This window comes from Crocuta crocuta, unplaced genomic scaffold, assembly GCF_008692635.1.
Source record: "Crocuta crocuta isolate KB4526 unplaced genomic scaffold, BGI_CrCroc_1.0 scaffold78, whole genome shotgun sequence".
NCBI lineage: Eukaryota > Metazoa > Chordata > Mammalia > Carnivora > Hyaenidae > Crocuta > Crocuta crocuta.
The window spans coordinates 3191747-3212437 of NW_027532617.1; the positions used below are offsets into that span (position 1 = coordinate 3191747).

Below are 20691 nucleotides of genomic sequence, written 5' to 3' on the forward strand. Positions count from 1 at the left end.
TTTTTTTTTTTTTTTTTTTTTAAAAGGAGCACTAATTCATTCATGGACACTCCACCCTTCTAACCTAATCACCTCTGAAAAGTCCTACTGTCTAATACTATCACTTTGAGGATTAGGATTCAAGTATGAATTTTGGGGGGACATTTAGTCCATAGCAGAAGTCAAGAAATATCATCCAAGTATTGACTTCAGTAATTTAAAGTAGCATTTACAGTCCTTATCTCACACTGGTATGTCATTGTTCTGAGAGCAATTCCAATGTGATTCACAGTAGGTCTCATATAAAGATGATCTGGGGGCACCTGGCTGGTTCAGTCAGAAGGACATGCAACTTTTGACCTCAGGGACTGTGAGTTCGAGCCCCATGTTGGGTGTAAAGATTACTTAAAGATAAATTCTTCAAAAAACTCTGCTTTTCTGGGATAACTTGAAGTTGCTGTTAAGTGTGCCATCATATTTCTGTGTGTTAGAAAGCTAGGTTATGAGAGGAAGTTTGTTTTGGAGGTAGAAATATGAAAATTTTTTTCCAGAGAAGACTCAAACTGTATGCCATTTAACTATTTAACCTTAGGCAAATTACTCAACTTCTCCTATCATCAGTTCTCTTATCTATAGAATGCCAAACAATGAACTACCTCATGAAACTGCATTGAGGAGCAAAGTACAGAATGTTTTTTAAACACTTGACATTCAACCTAGAACATTCAAAATGTTAGCCAAGTTGATGAAGATGGGGATGATGAAAGATAAGTAGTATTTCTCTGTTGAGGCTCCTCTGTGTTCATCCTTTAAGGTATTTTTCTACCCATTTTGAGGTTGTTGGTGTGTGTGTGTGTGTGTGCGCGCGCGCGTGCGCTTTAATTTTTTAAAATACCGGCAGTGGCTATTTGCCTGGCTGTCCAGTACCTTAAGTTATATGTGCTGTGTATCTGATTTCAAAGGGAGCAATGGATACTCATTTCCTCCCACTAGAAAGTGCCTTCATTTTCTTTCCCTTCCTAGAGATCTGTGATTTCCTTTCTTTCCTGTTCTTTCCCCCTCTCTATGGGCCAGAGAGATGCTTATTTTGAATTCAGAGCATGCCCTTCTTTTGTTTCTCTTAAAATGATTGACAGATTTTCTCCTTTAGGATTCCCCACCACGTAGTCATGATAGTTACATTTTTATTATTCTGTTGTTTGTTTCATCTGTTTATATTGCAATGCATTTAAAACTTGGTTTCATAAACTTTTACAGGGTGTAAGGATCCAAAAAAAGTGAGGTGCATAAAGTGAAATATTAGGGTATTTTGTAGAATATGAGGTAGGTACTGAGACAACAACATAACATTAATTTCATTATAATTTTATGATGACAGATGATAGTACTCCTATGATAAACAAGCTGTCTGCAGACATCTCCAAGATTCAATTTTCTTATCCGATAAATGAGGGTAACATTTTGCCAAGTAACCTTGGGGAATTGATGTGAGCATCTAATAAGGAAATAAAAAGAAATCTCTTTGAAAAGAATAAAGCATTTTTGTGGAGTTTGGGGAATTGTTAATTATTGATGTTATTAATCCTAATTAGGAACTAACCTTAAATAATTTATCTAATTCTATAGATTATGTTCCTTGAAATCTCTACCATTCTCTCAACAGCTAGTATAATTTGTTTTATAACTGAAGCAACATTTTTTCACACTGTAATTTAAAATGCTTGCTATGAATAACGTTTTCTTTGAATACAAATTGGCCTTTGAAATCAAGACAATATGAGTGATCTCTGCATGGGAATAGGCATTGTTTTAAATATTCATTTGAAAACCATATGTAGTATTCAAACCTACCCACATATTTACTTCCTAATTAATGAATTTTGAATGAAAGTCTAATTTATTTTACCTATTAATGTGTGACTCTATAAAGATACATAGTGTATTTCTTGTGTATAACTTTACAAGTCCCATAATAATCACAACTTCTTGAGGATTCCAGAAATGATGGAGTCTGCTTATACAATGCCAAATGATAATATGATTATTTATTTTACATTTATTTAGACTTTTTCCAAAACTATGTAATTACCCATTTTTTATAGAATATATCTTTCAAGGTCAAGGGATGGATATGTATACGTATATACACGTACCTCATGTATATTAGATACTGATGTATGTTGATATATATCAATAATCATATACCACTCAAAATGTTCATAGTATCATTCCAAGTGTTTTACATCCTTAAATTATTTAAACCTATATGTTAATATTATGATTATGATAAGATTGTGATAAATGTATTTGAAGATGAGTCAACTAAGAGTGAGGCCTCATGTATCAGGAGCTCTGATTTCTGATGTGTGGGCTTTGTCTATCTGGTAGTGGTATGAACATCATGCTGATGCTGGGTTTGGTAATATTTAAAGAATCTAGGGACGGGAACTAATGGCTTGGTACCATTTTTGGAGAAATATCCACTGTAACAGCAAGATAAGTAGTAGGGGAAAGGCTCTCCTCCCCTACTTCTACCTCTCAGTCACAGTCTAGGCCAATACCTGAGTGTTTTCTGTAAACGGAAGTGTAATTTGTAGCATCCCAGCTCTAGCATAAGAGGAATGAGTGTAAATGACTAACTTTGGAACTTGGAGACAACAAGAAATTGGCACATTAGGGTAATGATTATGAGAATATAATAAATGTATAACTTGCAAGATAGTAAAATAAAAATTAAAAATACTTGTGTATATAAAATGCAGAGAAAAAGGAGGAAAGGGGAAGTAAAAGGCAGAAGAAGCAGAGAGAAAACAAATAGTAAGAAGGAGCCTTAAAACCTATCAGTTATCTGTTAATATTATTTAATTGGACAATATTCATTTAACAGAGTAAGATAGGCTGGATTACAAAAATCCTAAACTATATATTTATTGCACGTATATTGCATATAAACTACATATTGCATACTTTATTTTTTATTTTTAAGCTTATTTTATTTAGAGAATGTTTGAGCAATGGGGAGGCAGAGAGAGAGAGAGAAAAAAAGAATCCCAAGGAGACTCCACACTGTTGGTGCAGAGCCCAACATGGGTCTCTATCCCAGGAACTGAGAGATCATGACCTGAACTAAAATCAGATGCTTGACTGAGCCACCCAGGTGCTCCCACATTGCATACTTTAAGAACATACAAGGATTGGAAGCAAAAGGAAGACCAAAAAATGTGTCTCACTAATATTAACCAAAAAACTCTATGGCAATATTAATACAAATAGAAGTATATTTTAAGTTAATAGATATTACTAGAAATAAACCAGGCTGCATTTTATAATATTGCAGGGTCAATACAATAGTTTAAAAAAGTTCCGAATATTATGTGCCTATGTAACATTTAATCATATAAAAGATAAAATTTAAAAAGGAGAATTAGAAAATTTTACAGAGTAGGAGATTTTAACATATATATTTCAATTATGGATAGCTCAGGCAGATGAAAAGTCAAAGACCTACAGAAAATTTTAGGAGAATTAATACATTTAATTTACTTATAGAAAGTCTTAGGGGTACCTGAGTGGCTCAGTCAGTTAAGCATCTGACTTTTGATTTCACTTCAGGTCATTATTTTGTAATTTGTGGGTTCCAGTGCACTTGGGATTGTCTGTCTTCTCTCTCCACCTCTGCCTCTCTCTCTCACAACATACTTAAAAAACTTAAAGTTCTATGCAACAGCTGAGGAGTATACTTAAATGGTCTTTGAGCAATTATTAAATTGATAACCAGCCAGGTCATAAAACAATCTCAACAATTTTTGAATGAGTATATTATATAGATTATGTTCTCTGATAAAGGAAAAATTAAATCCAGTAATCAAATATAACAAAAAGTATCCTCAGATATTAGGAAATTGCACAATATGTGCCTAGATGCTACAGGAGTCAAAGAACAACTCTAATGGAAATTAACGTACACTTTGTTCTGAATGATAATAAAGATATCTAAAAGTTTGCAGGTTTGAACTGAAGTCATGTTTAAAGAGAAATTTGTAGGCATAAAAAAGGAATAAAGACAAAATGTATGACCTCAAGAAGCTGGAAAAAAATCACTTCAAACACCTAACTTTATGAAGAAAGGGAATTAAGATAAAACAGTGATATAGAAAACAAACATAATAGAGAATATCAACAAACCCAAAAGTTACTTGTTTAAAAAGACTTGTAACCTCTCACCAGGTTGTTGACAGATAAAAAAGTAGGAGAGCATAACAGGAAGAAAATCGTGACTTCACCAGAGATTCCAAAGCCATTGAAAAGATTAAGAAGAGTAATAATTTAACATTTTAATTTGGCAAATATTTAAATTTGGATGCAATTTTGAATGGCTAGAAAAACAATCAAAAACAGTCAAGAACAATTAGGAGATCTAAATATCTATTATAGCAATTGAATATGTAATTGTAAAACTTACCACAAAAAGAGATCTCCAGGCCTAGATGGCTTCATAAATAAATTCTTTCAAACTACTAAAGAATAACATCAGTCTTTTTTTTTTTTAATGTTTTGTTTATTTTTGAGAGAGAGACAGAGATGACATGAGCAGGGGAGGGTCAGAGAGAGAAGGAGACACAGAATCTGAAACAGGCTCCANTTCTTTCAAACTACTAAAGAATAACATCAGTCTTGTTTTTTTTTTTTAATGTTTATTTTTGAGAGAGAGACAGAGACGACATGAGCAGGGGAGGGTCAGAGAGAGGAGACACAGAATCTGAAACAGGCTCCAGGCTCTGAGCTGTCAGCACAGAGCCTGACACGGGGCTTGAATCCATGAACTGTGAGATCATGACCTGAGCCAAAGTCGGACTCTTAACCGACTGAGCCACCTAGGCGCCCCAATATCAGTCTTAAAAAAGTATTTTAGAAAATAGAAAAAAGGGAACGCCTCAAAACTCATTTAATGAAGCTTCCAGGAAACTTACAAAGATATTACAGAAAGGAAAATGATCTCAGGAATTCTAAAATAAGTGCTAACAAATCAAATTGAAGAAGTATAGTAAAAAGGATAATACATCACAGCCACATTGTTTATTCCTGAAATACAAAGATTTTTGACATTCTCCAACCCATCAATGTAGGGAACAAGATTCTGGGAAGATGGCAGAATGGGAAGCACCAGGGAACTGTCTCCCCACCTAGACAGCAATTACAGTGGCAGAATATGTAACAATTTTGGAAGTCTGGAATCTGTTGAAGCTTATGACTTACAGAAAGGACTTAAGAGGCAAATTATGGTTAATTTCCAACAATATCAGCTCTTAGCACAGTAGCAGCTACCAATCCCCTACCACCAGCCACAGGGCAGACAGCTGTGCACATGTTCTTAGAGCTGCTTCACAACATGGCTTTTAAAACATGCAAGAGTGGGCTAAAAGGACTCTGTCCTCTAAATAGTGAGGATCTATTTACTGATTGCTGATTGTTGCTTCTCATCACAGCCTTCTTTGTGGACGTAAGTCCTCTTTCCTTTAGGATAACCCATCAGTGAGTCAAATTGGTGAATACTATTGTAAATGTATAAGAAACTATCAAACTGTTTTGCACTTCATTATAGTATTTTACATAATCCCCAGCAAAGCATGACTTTTCCAGTTACACTACGTCTTTGCCAATCTTAGCATTATTGTATTTTTATTTTAGTGTAAAGTAGTAATTGTAGCTTTAATTTGCATTTCTTCTATAACTAATGATGATGATGGATATGCTTATTGAAAATACATCATAAATATATTTTTTTATATGATTGCATTTCACTTACACTTTTTATAGGGTTGTTTTTCTTCCTGTTAGTGAACTCCTCTTCATTATGGATTAGACTTTTCTGTTTCATTCCATGTCTAATTTTATGTGTACCAGACATTAATTATGAACTGATTTAGAGACGCTATACCCATTGTCTTCCTCTGAAGGTTTCTGAGTTTTGTTGTATTAGGCAGTTCAATAACTTGCTGATTAGCTTGCATTGTACACTGTTGGTTTTAGCCTTTGTCAGAATAAATTTGTCTCTATAACAGTCAGGACTCAAACTCCAGACTTGGTCTTTCCTTAGACCATCTGAGTTTGCCTTGAAGACATAATGGGTGGGTCTAGAGTAGCCCATGCTCCTGAGAGCATTATTATTCCTAAGGGCAAGCTTTTTTGTGTCTCAATTTGTTCTAAGTGTTAAGAAATTTTTCCGTTCTGGGTGGGGCAGGTCTTTCCTCCATTGAATTTTTAACCCTGTAGCAACTGTTTTCTGGGAAGCCTTGTGCGGTCTCACTCTGTGCATGTAAACCTAGACTCGAGCTGGGGTGGGGAGGTGGCGTAGAGGAAAACTTAACTCTCCAGTTCTGTGCTCCACCAATGCCATCCTCTTTAGTACCTACAAATTCTGATTTCTGATTCTTTAGCTCAGCCAAATTACCATTCTCTACGTGGACTCCAGCTTGCAATAGCTATTTGGAAATATTCTGCAGACAGAAGAAAAGGATGATCATGAGTTGTACTTCGTGAGTTCCCCTTCTCTCAGGCACTGCATCCTTGGGTGGCCCTGTACAATTCCCAGGCAGTTTCTTTTTTCCTGCATTTTCCTCAGATTATAATATTTGAAAATTTCCAGGGCCCCAACTCAGTGGTCAGGCAATCTTTTTTTAAAGTTATCTTTCTTGAAGTAGAGTTGTCTTCTAATATATCAAACATCTCTTCATCTTTTACCTGTGTCTCATGTTTATGAATGCAAACTGTATTCCAGTGGGTTATTTCAGTTTGTTGAGATGTGATATAATATTGCGAAATATTCAAAAATTTGAAAACTGTGTTCTTTAAACAGTAGGTTTGATTTTCCAAAATTAATTCCTAAATGCCTAAATTCTACTATAGAATATAATGCAATTGCCACGATTCTGTTCCACAAAAGGTAAAATAGTTAATAAGCTGGAATGTAAGTTAACTTTACATGCCTTTATTCAACAATATCTACCATTGTGTCATTTTCATGATTTAAAGATGAAACTAGGTTTCCATGTTTCTCTGTGATAAGTGGTAGGTGCATTTTTCTGAGAATGCACATCAGTTTGTCCATATGTGTAAGAAAATACTGATGCAACTTTTGACAGAAACCAAAAGCCTAATTTACACTTCAGAAATATTGTTCCCTTAGGCAATCATTTTAGGAGTTAGCAGCTACAAAATCTATAGAGTTTGTAAAACTCCTGGCTATAAATATAACTTTATTTTGAAAAATAAGTGATAAAATGGTATTTCTATACCCAGAACTATATTTCTTACACTCTCTGTCAAGCAAGTAATCTTCCAGGTGCTGAGTCAGCAGGAAATTTATTTTAGTAAGTTATATGAAGCACATTAATTTTCACCAAATCTTTAAACCTAATTCAGATATTTATATAAGCTGTGTATATGCTGTCCCATCACATGGTGGTGTAAATTTCCTATAATGATATTATGCCTCCGAATTCACTTCGGTGATCAGTGTAAAAATCTGTTGTATCTTTTTTATCATCATGCCTTATGTGAAGTATATTGTCCTCAAGGGATTGCAGGATTTTAGAGTATCCAAACCATCATTTTCCAGCTCCCTCAAAATACACAGAATAGCATTTCCTACAGCCATAAGTAGGCCCAAACTTCCCTATTGTGTCCCAGGGGATAAGCCAGTTTGGATGAATTAACTGTGAGTTGAGAGAGCACCATGGGTAATGACCAGAAAAGATATCACAAGCAAAGAAAATGTACATTGCCAAGATTAGAAATATTTTCACCTCATGGGCCTTGGCTTGCAAAGTCAACCTGAACCTCTGGGGACTTGAAGTGAGGTTGTGTTTGTTTGCTTCTCTTGAGGAAATTTGTTTCTCATTTACAAGAAAATGGGTACCAAAAGGATTATAAAATAGGCTGACGTACTTTGGGAATTCAAAATTGCTTTCCCAGAGCAACTTTTTGGAGACTTGAATATAGCTGTTAATCAAACCCCAAATATATGTATATACTTCTATCTCTAGTAAACTCCACGTACAGAAATGCTGGTTAGGAGAGGTCTTAATCATTCTCATGTGACGTCTTGATCTACAATCAACAAAATTATGAACATGTTTTATTTTAAGTGTATTCATTTTTCCCAAGAACAGCAAAATTAATATAAAAGCAAGTGAAAATGCTGTATTCAGGAAAAATTTTTCCTTCAAGGTTTTAATTCTTTGTCCATCATGCATTCTCATTTAGGCCTACTCTGATCAACCAAAATTTATATTACACTCCCTAAATCTCCCAGTCTCCTTTATCTATGCTTTTTTCCCCTCCAGCATTGATCACATTTAATCTAAAAACTCACTATTATATTTACATTTTTTGTCTTAGAGTGTAAGCTTCACAAGAAAGAACTTTTGTTCATTATTACTGAGTTCTCAATGAGTCATTTTCATTTCCACACTTCTTCTAAGCACAGGTACCATAGCCTTTCAATCTGCATTATCTTTTCAAGTATTGTTTATATAACAAACACTCTTGGAAGAAATCATAGTATCTCCCTTGAAAGTGGAGGGGCAAGTTTTTGTGTATATTATAGTATCTCTCTGCAGGTCAAAAGTTGGGCATGTTTGCTGGCATCGTATTGTAAGATGTTGGATGTTACCAATTTCCACCTTTTTTAAGCAGTGACGCAAATGCACTGTGTGCATAGAGTCCTCTGAAGTCATTCCTTGTCTATATGGCTTACAGGGTAACGGCAACTGGTGCTAACACACATTTATATTGGCTGCTGTGCTGGGAATAAAACCTTTTGTTTTATCTTTGGTCCAGGAGTTGTTTCTTGACCTTCTTTATAAAATCATGGAAGGTTAACTGATTATCTTCCAAGTAGGGAAAAATTTAAGACCCTTTACAGTTGTTGACACCAATGCAACTCAAATGCCTAGAAGTATATAGGTCATTGAATGTACTAAATAAATGTATGTTGAGTTTATGGATATGTGAGTGAATAATAATAAAAACTACAGCACTTATGTGGATACATAATAGTATTTGTGGCATGATAGACCTTGACAGCCATAATTTATTGGACTAACTAAAAAATTTTATGTTAGCATGATTGAAATGTTGTAGAATGGAATGGTTTAGAGTTTGGGTTGTTATGTCAAACATGGATTGCAGTTGCAGTCCATGCAACTGTGTGAACTTAAAAAAATAAACAGTACTCAATCTTTCTCATTTGAAGCTTAGATGAAAAAATACTATAGTGTCTGTACTATTGGTGAGTTAGATGAGATAATACAATAAGTAGTCTATTGAAGTTTATTACTATGGCTATCATATTGCCCAGACTACTTTCTGAATCATCCTTATCCTATAAGTAATATGATTGAAAGAGTCCATAAATAATTTATGTAATAAGTCTTCTGCCCTTCTTATTTGCCAGGTGCCAGTACACTCTATGGAACATGCTTCATAAAACTTCTTGAATCTGCAGCTTGATGTCTTTCATCCTTTTGAAAAAAAAATCAGCCATTATCACATCAAGTATTGCTCTGCTTTATTCTTTTCCTTTCTCTCCCTCTTCTCCTTCTCTCTTTTCCATATACAAGGTCATATTCTAGAACTTCAATTATATGTATCACAGACTTTTTAAATTTTTTTTTTAATGTTTTATTTATTTCTAGGAGAGAGAGAGAGACTGTGAGCAGGGGAGGGTCAGAGAGAGAGGGAGTCACCGACTCTGAAACAGGCTCCAGGCTCTGAGCTGGCAGTCCGCACAGAGCCCGACGCGGGGCTCGAACCCACGAACTGCGAGATCATGACCCAAGCGAAAGTCGGACGCTTAACCGACTAAGCCACCCAGGCGTTCCTATCACAGACTTTTTAAAATCCATATGCTCACTATCTCCATCTCCTTTAATGTACTTTTTTTTTTTTTTTTACCATTTTGTCTCTCTGTGGTTCATTCCCAATATTACGACCCATCTTTCAATGCCTTCCTTATGTAACAACCACTAAACCTCTTAAATTCTTCCTTTTTATTGTACTTTTTCTGTTCTAGAAGTTTCATTTTCAAAAAACCATGTTTCCTGTTCTCTAACAAAGATTTCGGCACTTTTCAAATTTCTATTAACATATTTAGTTGTTTTAAAGCCTCTGTAATAATTCTTTATCTCAAGATATTAATGGTTTTTATTTTCTATTTACTTGGGTTTTGGTCTCATTTCTTATCCTTATGTGCCTGTTGGTTTTTGTTTGAGTAATGAACATTGCATTTTCTTAAATATAATGGGAGGAGGGAGCTTAGAGGCTAAGTATAATGTTATCTTCCTTCAGGGAAAATTTATAGTTGCTTCTGGCAGATGGCTAGAGATACTAGCCATTTGGATCATATAATCTTAGAGAGTAAGGTAATATATATCTTTGCTTTCAATCCTTGAGGGTAGTTCTATTTGTGTCTCTTTCTTAATTGTATAAGGTATCCACTTGGTGTTTCTGTCCAAAGTGCTTATGATTTCCCATGGCACTCTCTCAATGAATAACCTTCAACTCTAATTTTTGTCCTGTTAGACATATAAGACAGTTAACATTTCTCCTCTTCTTTGGTTCATAGATGCTTTCCTGGAGTGCACAGATAGATATTTTAGGGGCATTATGATACAATATGTCCCCAAAGTAACATTTCTACATGTTTATCTTTGTCATATCACTGGTAATCTTTTCAGTGCCTTTATTTCTGAGAGAGAGACAGAATGAGCAGGGGAGGGTCAGAGAGAGAGGGAGTCACAGAATCTGAAACAGGCTTCAGGCTCTGAGCTAGCTGTCAGCACAGAGCCCAATGTGGGGCTCAAACCCACAAACCATGAGATCATGACCTGAGCCGAAGTGAGACGCTTAACCAACTGAGCCACCCAGGTGCCCCAAATTTTTCCATTTTTAGAACTTGCTCTTTATATGCAACTTAAGCAGACCAGGAACTAATTAAGATTGAGGATATTTTTTTTTTAAAACATCAATATGTATATACATAGACACATGCTGAAGGCCAGCTCCAGCTGGGTCCAGGGGTCCCTGCAGGATGGGCGGTGTTGGCAAGGGAGGAATGAGAGAGGTCCGAGATTCTTTCTGATCACCAGGCAGGTGTCTCTGACGGGGGCTCAACTTTGTTTTATAATTAAGTCTTCGGGGGATGGCACAGAAGTGGCATTTGCCTTAGACAATGATTTCTGATGACAAACTTCTCTGATATGTAAGAATTTCCCAGAACACAGATTTGTAGAAGACTCCTGCATAACCTTTATCAATAGTGATTGAGGTAGGTGATTTAGATGCTTATCCTATGGGGAAGGAAGCTATCTTTAGCATACAAGACAATGTTTTTAGCATAAAAAGGGTGAAGTTACTTCTTTGTGAGCAGGGGTCAATAGCTTGTTTGTTTAAGGGGAAGTATTAAGAAAAACAGGTCTTTCAGGAAACACAAATGTTTGCTCCTATAACCACAAGAGAAGAAGTTCCTACAACAGGTTCCTTCACAGGGTGCAGTCAGCATATTCAAGGCCAGAATAAGTCACTCCAAATACTGATCAANCCCCTAAAATCTCTTTTTAAAAGGCAGGAATATGCTTTTCCTTATGAGGAATCCGTGTGGTGGAATATCAGTCTGATACGGAATATTGTGAGGTCTGGTCAATACCAGCAAGCTCATTTCCAACATGAGCCAGTAGTAGCAGAAGGAGATAACCAGTTTTCGTTTCTCATGGCAGGAGCTGTGCAAATGCTTCCATTTCCTTGCTGTGACTGTCATCCAGCGAGGCTGGTGCATTTCCCAGCAGACACACATATGTACCTGTGTGTGTATGCATTGCCTACTATAATACCTGGAAGCATATTTAAAATGCATTCCATTATATTAAAGGGATAAAAGTATAAATGATAAAAATTTTGAAAAGTTTCTGGAATTTTTTATATTCACACCTGTAACCAATCTTGAGCATACAGACTATTGGAAGTAAAAAGTAGAAAGTCTATAAAGTTAAGGAGAAAGGAGAAGATGGATCAATCTCCAAAACTTTTAGGAATGAACAAAATGGTGCACTGGAATTAGTCCTAAAATTTTAGGTAACCCTGGGTTATCCAGATGAAACAAATATGTGGTGGTTTTACAATAACTTCTTTGTTTAGGAGATCATTGAGAATGAAGTAAAGGCAGTTGGGAGGGTGGGATTCAGTTGTGCAGTGTGAGTGCTGATGAATGAGGGGTCTGCTGAACAAAGGGAAGAGCAAGGAAGACAAACCTGGACCCCTTTTCTGATCTGCCTGGGGCCAGAATAATTACACTCAAGGGGGAAACTCAATGAACTCTGATTCCACAACATTTGACTGTAGATAAAAAACTGATAGAGAAGTGTAATCAATGAATCTTCATCTCATTTAAAGCTTTAGTGTCTCCAGAGCACTTGCTTTTTGTTTCAGGAACATTTTCCCCCCATTTTATTGAAATTAAGAGTACTAAACAATCTGTAAATAATAATTTGCTTTCCAGGCCACTGACCATGATTTTCTGCCCTAAATACAAGCAAAACTAAAAATCCAGTTCACTGACTAAATGATTTAACAACCACAGTAGATAGTTTTTGTATTGTGAATGATGTTAAAATTGCTGTCTTAATTCTGGACTCACTGAAGAATAGTATCTTTTTCAGTGAACTAAGGGGAAAGTAATATCTTAGATTTTCAATCATGCTTTAAGAGTATATTCCTTGATTAAAACTTTTTGAGAACTTGGTCAAATTTAGGTCAAGGATGTCTTTTATCTTATATGTGAAAGGTAATTCCCTTCCCTTCAACTGTCTGATGTCTTAAGTATACTGCTCCCCTCCAGGCAGTATTGAGATACAATTGACATATAACATTGTGTAAATATAAGGTGTGCAACATGTTGATTTGATACTTAATTGCAATATGAGCACATCCATCATCTCATATAATTATCATAGTGTGTGTGTGTTGAGGACATTCAAGATCTCACTTAGCAACTTTCAAGTATAAACTATAGTATTGTTAACTATAGTCACCATGCTGTGCATTAGATGCCCAGAACTTTTTCATCTTATAATAGGAAGTTTGTACCCTTCGATGAACATCTCCTCTCCACACTCTAGCCCCTGGCAACCACCATTCTCCTACATTTCTAGGAGTTCAGCTCTGTTAGAGTCCGCATATAAAGGAGATCTCACAGTATTTGTCTTTTTCTCTCTAACTTATTTTACTTAACATAATGCCTTCAAGGTCAGTTCTTGTTTGTCACAAATGTCAGGATTTCCTTTTTTACTTGTGGCTGACTATCTCATTTGACCTATCTATGTATATCTATATCTTCATCTGTTTATAAGTGGACATTTAGGATGTTACCATGTCTTGGCTATTGTGAGTAATACTGCAGTGAACATGAGTACATCTATCTCTTTGAGAACCTGATTTCACTTTTATATATACACTCATTTACATTCTGACCAAAAATGCACAAATGTTCCTGTTGCCCTACATTCTTGCCAAAACGTTTTATCTCTTGCCTTTTTATAACAGCCATTCTAACAGATGAGAGATAATATCGCACTGTGGCTTTCATTTTCATTTTCATTTTCCTTATGATTAGTGATGTTGATCATCTTTTCATATAACTGTTGCCCATTTGTATGCCTTCTTTTGGGAAAATATCTATTCAGGTCCTCTGTCCATTATCTAATCAAACTATTGATTATGTTTGGTTTGGTATTGATGTTTATAATTTATTTCTACATATTGGATGTTAACCCCATATCAGATAGTTTACAGATATTTTCTCCCATTCTCTTGGTTGCCCTTTCATTCTGTTGGTTTCCTTTGCTGTACGGAAACATTTTAGTTGGATGTAGGCTCCATGAATTTTTGCTTTTGCTCTTTGTGCTTTTGTGTCATATCCAAAAAATCATTGTCAAGTTTAACGACCAAAAGACTTTTTCCTCTGTTTTTCTTTGCTTTATGGTTTCAAGTCTTATATTTAAGTCTTTAATTCATTTTCATTTAATTTTTATAAGTGTTGTAAAATAGGGGTCCAATTTCTTTTCTTTTTTTTTTTTTTGTATATGTGTTTCTGGTTTTCCCAACACCATTATTGAAGAGAGTTTATTTCCCCATTGGGTACTGTTGGCTCCTCTGTCAAACATTATTAGATGGTGTGTACAGGAGTTTATTATTTATTTTATAAATTTATTTCTGGACTGTAGATTCAGTTCCTTTGGTATACATGTCTATTTTTGAAGCTAGTACTATACTATTTTGATTACTGTAGCTTTGCAACATAGTTTAATATTAAGAACTATGATATCTCTAGCTTCTTTCTCAGAACTGCATTGACTATTTAGGGTCTTTTGTGGTTCAATATGAATTTTGTTTCTATTTTCTGTTTCTTTGAAAAAATGACTTTGGAATTTTGATAGGAATTTTGTTGCATCTGTAGATGGCTTTGGGTATAATAATTTTAACTATTAATTTTTTTCAAGACACCTATTTAAGATTTACATTTATTTCTGTATCCAATTTATTTCAGTAATTTTAGAGTTTTCAGTGTATAGATCTTTCACTTCCTGGTTGCATTTATTTCAACGAATTTTATTGCTTTTGATTATTGTAATAAATTGTTTCCTTATTTCTTTTTCAGATACTCTTTTGTTAGTGTAAAGAAACAAAACCAATTAGTGTATATTGACCTGCATTCTTCAACTTTACTTAATTTGTAGATTATTTCGGATGTCTTTATTTTTCTTGCCTAATTTCTCTGGTTAGGATTTTCATTACTATGTTGAATAAGAATGGTGAGAACGAATAGCCTTGACCTGTTCCTAATTTTAGGGAAAATAAATTTTAGATTTTTAGTTTTTACTTTGTTGTTAGGTGAGAGCTTATCAGATAGGGCCTTTTTTAATATTCAGGTACATTCATTTTTAAAATTTTTTTTATAGTTTATTTTTGAGACAGAGAGAGACAGAGCATGAGTGGGGGAGGGGCAGATAAAAAGGGAGAGACAGAATCTGAAGCCGACTCCAGGCTCTTAGCTGCCAGCATGGAACCTGATGTGGGCTCTAACCCACTAACCTTGAGATTATGACCTGAGCCGAAGTTGGATGCTCAACTGATTAAGCCACCCAGGCGCCCATGGTACATTCTTTCTTTACTCACTTTATTAAAAGTTTCTTTTGTCATGAAAGAATTTATATTCTCTCATGTTATTTTTTTGCATTTATCAAAATAACTCTAGAGGCACCGGGATGGCTCAGCTTGTTAAGCGTTGACTGGCTCAGGTCATGATCTCACAGGCCATGGGTTCGAGCCCTGCATCAGGCTCTGTGCTGACAGTTCAGAGACTGGAGCCTGCTTCGGATTCTGTGTCTCCCTCTCTCTCTGCCCCTCCCCTGCTCGCTCTCTGTCTCTGTCTGTCAAAATAAAGACATAAAAATTTTTTTTAATTAAAAAAACACAAAATAACACTGATTTTTTATCATTCTAGTACTTTGATGTAGCACCTTTACTGATTTGCATACATTGAACCTTCCTTGCATCCCAGGGATATATTCCTCTTGATGATAGTGTATTAGTCTTTTAAAACGCTGTTGTGTTTGGTTTGCTAATGTTCAGAATTTTCCCATATGTGCTCATCAGAGATATGGGCCTGTAGTTTTCTTTTAGTGTCCCTATGTTGCTTTGGTATCAAGGTAATGCTGGTCTTAAAAATGAGTTTGGTGGGTCTCCTGGGTGGCTCAGTTGGTTAAGTGTCCAACTTCGGCTCTGGTCATCATCTCACAGTCTGTGGGTTAGAGCCCCGTGTCGTGCTCTATGCTGACAGCTAGCTCACAGCCTGGAGTCTACTTTGGATTTGGATTCTCCCTCTCTCTCTGGCCCCCCACCCCCCCAGCTCATGCTGTCTCTATCTCTCAAAAATAAATAAAACATTAAAAATTTTTTTTAAATGAGTTTGGGAGTGTTCCCTCCTCTTCAGTTTTTTGTTTTTTTTTGTTTTTTTTTTGTTTTTTTTTTTTTTTGAGAGTTTTTAAGAAATGGCATCACTTTTTCTTAAATGTTTGATAGGACTCATCAGTGAAACCATCTGATCCTGGGCTTTTCCTTGGTGGAAGGTCTTTGATTACAGATTCTGTTTCATTACTTATTATTGGCCTGTGCAGATTTTCTTTCTCTTCACGATTCAGTCTTGGTAAGATCTATATTTCTAGCAGCTTATTTCTTGATTAATTATACTTAGTTGTTCATATTAGTCTCCCATAATCTTTGGTTTCTGTGGCATCAGCTGTAATGTATCCTGTTTCATTTCTGATTTTAGTTTTCCCTTTTTCTTAGTCTCACTAAAGATTTGTCAGTTTTATTTATCTTTTTAAAAAAAAACAATGAAAGCTGATCTTTTGTCTTTGTTTCATTTATTTCCATTACAATCTTTGTTTTATTCCTTCTGCCAAAATTGTTTTTTTAATAAAATTCTTTGACATGTAAAGTTAATGGTTTAAGATATTTGTTTTGGGGAACCTGGTTAGCTCAGTTGGTTAATAAGCCTCCGACTTCAGCCCAGGTCATGATCCTGTGGTTGGCTGTTTTGAGTCCCATGTTGGACTCTGTGCTGACAGCTCAGAGCCTGGAGCCTGCCTCAGATTCTGTGTTTCCTTTTCTATCTGCTTCTCTCTTTCTTTCCTTCTTTCTTTCCTTCTTTCCTTCCTTCCTTCTTTCTTTCTTTCTCTTTCTTTCTTTCTTTCTTTCTTTCTTTCTTTCTTTCTTTCTTTCTTTCCTCCTTTCCTTTCCTTTCCTTTCCTTTCCTTTCCTTCCCCTTTCCTTCCCCTTTCCTTCCCCTTTCCTTCCCCTTTCCTTCCCCTTTCTTTCTTTCTTTCTTTCTCTCTTTCTTTCTCTCTTTCTTTCTCTCTTTCTTTCTCTCTTTCTTTCTCTCTTTCTTTCTTTCTTTCCTTCCTTCCTTCCTCTCTCTCTCAAAAATAATAAGCATAAAAAAAGATTTTTGTTTTTTCTTAATATAGGTTTTTATTGCTATACACTTTCTTCTTAAAACTGCTTGTTCAGCATCATATAGATTTTGATATGTTTTGCTTCCACACCCATTTGCTGACAGCCTCCCTTTTCCTTTCGCAAGGGCTGTGCTACACTTTAAGTCTGTGGTTCTTCCTGGTCCACAGATTCAAACCAGTTTTCTAAACATGCTCCCTGTCTGCCAAAGCTCACTCCCATTGCAGTCAAGAGTGTGCACAAGGAACCAGCCATGGGGTAGAAGGGTATGTGGATTAGGCATCATAAGCACTGGATGGAGGCCAGTTTGGGGAATCAGTGAGCAAGGCACCCTTGTGGCTTGTGTGTGGGTCTCCTGATGGAGTTCACAATACACTTAGTAACATCTGCATCCCTTTGATGCATTCCCTGTGCATTGACTGCTCTTCTCCCAGCCAGTCACATCCCAGGTCCTCAAACTTCACCACCTTCAGGTAGCTTACAATTCAATACTCCCTACTGGGGAAAGGGAAAGTGGCCTCTTTAGCAGCATGCCGAACAGGTAGGAGAGCCTAGACTCAGCTATACACACTCTGCTCCTTCATTCCCTATTGCTCTTGTGCTGCCTTTTGGGAGGGGTGATATATTTAATGTCAGACTACTACTCTTACCCTCTCAAATGCATCCAGTCTCAAATCTGTTTGCTTCAGTGATGTCCCGGAACTTCATGGGATCCTGGATTTCTACAAAGGTTCATTTGTACATGATTGATTGTCTAAGTCTCTGTGCTCAAGGGGCTTCCAGACTATAGCCAGAAGGGGTAGAGCTGGTTCACAGGCCACCTCACAGTCTGCAGCTGGTACCAAGCTCTATTATTCAGTGCATGGATAGGAAAGACTCTTTCCAGCACTTTTGTCCATGGAAGGATGCCAAATTTAATTGTCATTGTTGAGTAGGGGATATGTGGAAAGACATCGTATTCACCCATCTAGTTTGATATATTGCTTTTTCATTAATTCCTTTTCATGAATTATGAAACTACATGAATTTTCTCTAAGAAACTTTCAAAAATTCAGACTACTTTTAATCAAGAAAAATATTTTAGGTATGCATATTTATATACATACTGTTCAACATCTCAAGTTCAGCATCTAGAGTACCTCACTCTAAGTACACCTTCTGTTTAATTCATATAGTATAAGTGCACATTTACTGAATTGCTTAAGGCACATTTACTGAATTTCTTAAGCTAATTAAGCCCAAGGCATAGATTCAATTTCCATATAGGCCAATGCTCAAAAGGAGTGCCATCTTCTCTAAATATTTCTTACATCCCTTTTCTTTTTCTCTCTCCTTCTTTTAGTGTATAAAAATATCCTTTTTCTTGTTCTTCTTTCCCTCCTCTCTGCTTCCTCTTTGCCTCCTACATGGTTTTCTTAAATTTCCTATAACATAAAAGACATATTTATGATTCCCAAAATATTCAGATACATGTGACAAAAAATAATAGAAATTGACGCTCCTCATTGTGAATTATGTATATAACATAGATGTATATACTCTTGAATATAGTACATAGACATGAAATTTGCACATCCTATTTCATTTGAATAACTACACATTTGTCTGACATTAGGGTAGATTATAAGAAAATGCAAATTTAGGCAGATGTATTTGAAGTCATTTAGAGGGACACCTGGGTGGCTCAGTCTGTTAAGTGGCCGACTTTGGCACAGGTCATGATCTTGTGGTTTGTGAGTTCGAGCCCCACGTTGGGCTCTGTGCTAATAGCTCAGAGCCTGCTTTGGATTCTGTGTTTCCCTCTCTCTCTCTGCCCCTCCCCTGCTCATGTTCTGTCTCTCTGTCTCTCAAAAATAAACATTAAAAAAAATTAAAGTCATTTAGTGTAGATTGGTTATTAAGAAGAAACATGAGGAGGTTTCCGAATCTGTTTTACTGAGTCTTGAGTCAGGAAATACCAAATTTTTTTTTCTATTTTATGACTTTTTATAGAAAAGTTTTGCTAATTTATATACATTAGTTTTATATATCCAGTAGCAAAAGACCTTTATTGACAAATGTACAATAAAAGCAGGAGAGAAAGTCTTGAAACTTTTGAATCTAAGCCATTGTTATTTCAGAGAGAAATCTGAGATAATTTGTTTTAACTATAAATGCAGGAGTTATATACAAGTAGCTACTTATGTAGCTATATAAGTCCATTACACTGACTGCCAGTGAAGTACAGCTTCTTCTCACATCCAGTTTTAAGTTTTCTATCCATGAATATGCAGTAAAAAAGAAGAGTCTCAAGATACCTTTCTTGGGCTATATTTTCATTGGACAAATTCAGCATGTTTCAAAAGATATGCATATTTGGCTTACACTGTACTGTGAACATATTGGTGGATTATGAAATAGACAAGCTTCATGGGCTGTTTCACTTCCCGTCTCAGTGAAATGGAGTCAATTTTTAAATAAGCTAATAATAAACACTTCTATTTTCATACATCCTGAGTACATGATCTATGTTTCAGTTGATATAGACCACCTCTTCCTGAAGTGTGGATTAAATTTTGTTGGAGAAGTAATGAAAAGACAGAAAAATAATACTTAGCTATTGACATTCCAAAATAAAATTTGGAATAATGGCCAAGCTATTGATTTGAGAAAGTGCATTTCAGTGATCTATTCCGGAGTTTTCAAATTATACAATCTTTTAATACCTATTTAAAGGTACCTATTTTTCATTTAAGTCTTATACAGAGAGTTTGGAGTTAGGGGAAGGAAAAAATGAGTTCGGAGAAAAAGCATTTAAGCAAAAGAAGTTCTTCCTTTCTGGCTCTGGACAATTCTAGAAAGGGAGAATTGATCCTGTTTCCTTTGAGGACAGAATTACCTGGCCCCAACCCAGAATACAACCATATTAACTAGCCTTTAATATATTTCTTACCTTTCTTTCCTGTAAGTTTGGTGGAAAGGAGGTAGAAGACAGGTATTTCAGAAGCAAACCTGAAAATTCCTCTCTGAATTAACCGTGCCTTAGAATTCTGGTATCAGCTCAGGAAATTGTTACTTTATGACAGCCTTTGGTTTTTTCACAGCTTCCTAAAATAAATCATCAGCTTTTCCCTGTAAATTACTGTATAATGCACTGAGTAGGTCTCTGGAATGATACATGAAAAGATCTGTAATGAAATGAAGAGAAGGGAGGGGTGGAATTTACTCAAATACATCAAGAAAATTGCACCTTATATGGAACTCATAGCCAAGGCAAAATAGGAAAATATAATTGAAAAGGAAGAAAAAATGTGAAGCCAAAGGCCTAGGTGATAAGAATACAAATGCACATATCTAGTCCAGCATCACTATAAAAGCAGAGCTCATAAAAACAATCAATATCCCGGAGTCACTAGAATTGAATTATGCCTTAATCAACAGCTCTCCCTTCTCTCATCCAGTTTGATTAAAGCCCTATGACTATATTGGCTGTTTTGGAATTAGAGATCATATGCCTCATACTTAAAATGCATTGATTTAAAGAAAGTCCAGCTACGTAACTTAGCTAAACCTACAGCAATCTCCAGATTATAACCACACTGAGTAGTCATAGCATTAGTGACAAATAATTACAAAACCTTCCCTTCAAGAGAACCATTCAAA

General features: G+C 35.7%; 2 long non-coding RNA genes across 3 annotated transcripts in view; one reads left to right on the forward strand and one right to left on the reverse strand.

Annotated features, from left to right (window-relative positions):
• LOC144245207 (uncharacterized) overlaps window positions 1–20691 on the forward strand; it is a 331942-nt gene that overhangs the window by 183366 nt on the left and 127885 nt on the right. The window lies entirely within an intron of this gene.
• The window catches only part of LOC144245196 (uncharacterized), a 30159-nt gene that overhangs the window by 3645 nt on the left and 5823 nt on the right, over window positions 1–20691 (reverse strand). Inside the window, exons 2-4 of one of the 2 annotated variants that reach the window (XR_013339194.1) lie at window positions 19982–20216; window positions 17700–17771; window positions 9299–9503 (exon numbers count right to left, since the gene is read on the reverse strand). This is a non-coding gene — a long non-coding RNA (uncharacterized LOC144245196). Of the gene's footprint in view, window positions 1–9298; window positions 9504–17699; window positions 17772–19981; window positions 20217–20691 lie in introns of those variants that run through there. The other variant, XR_013339195.1, reaches the window with a different exon arrangement.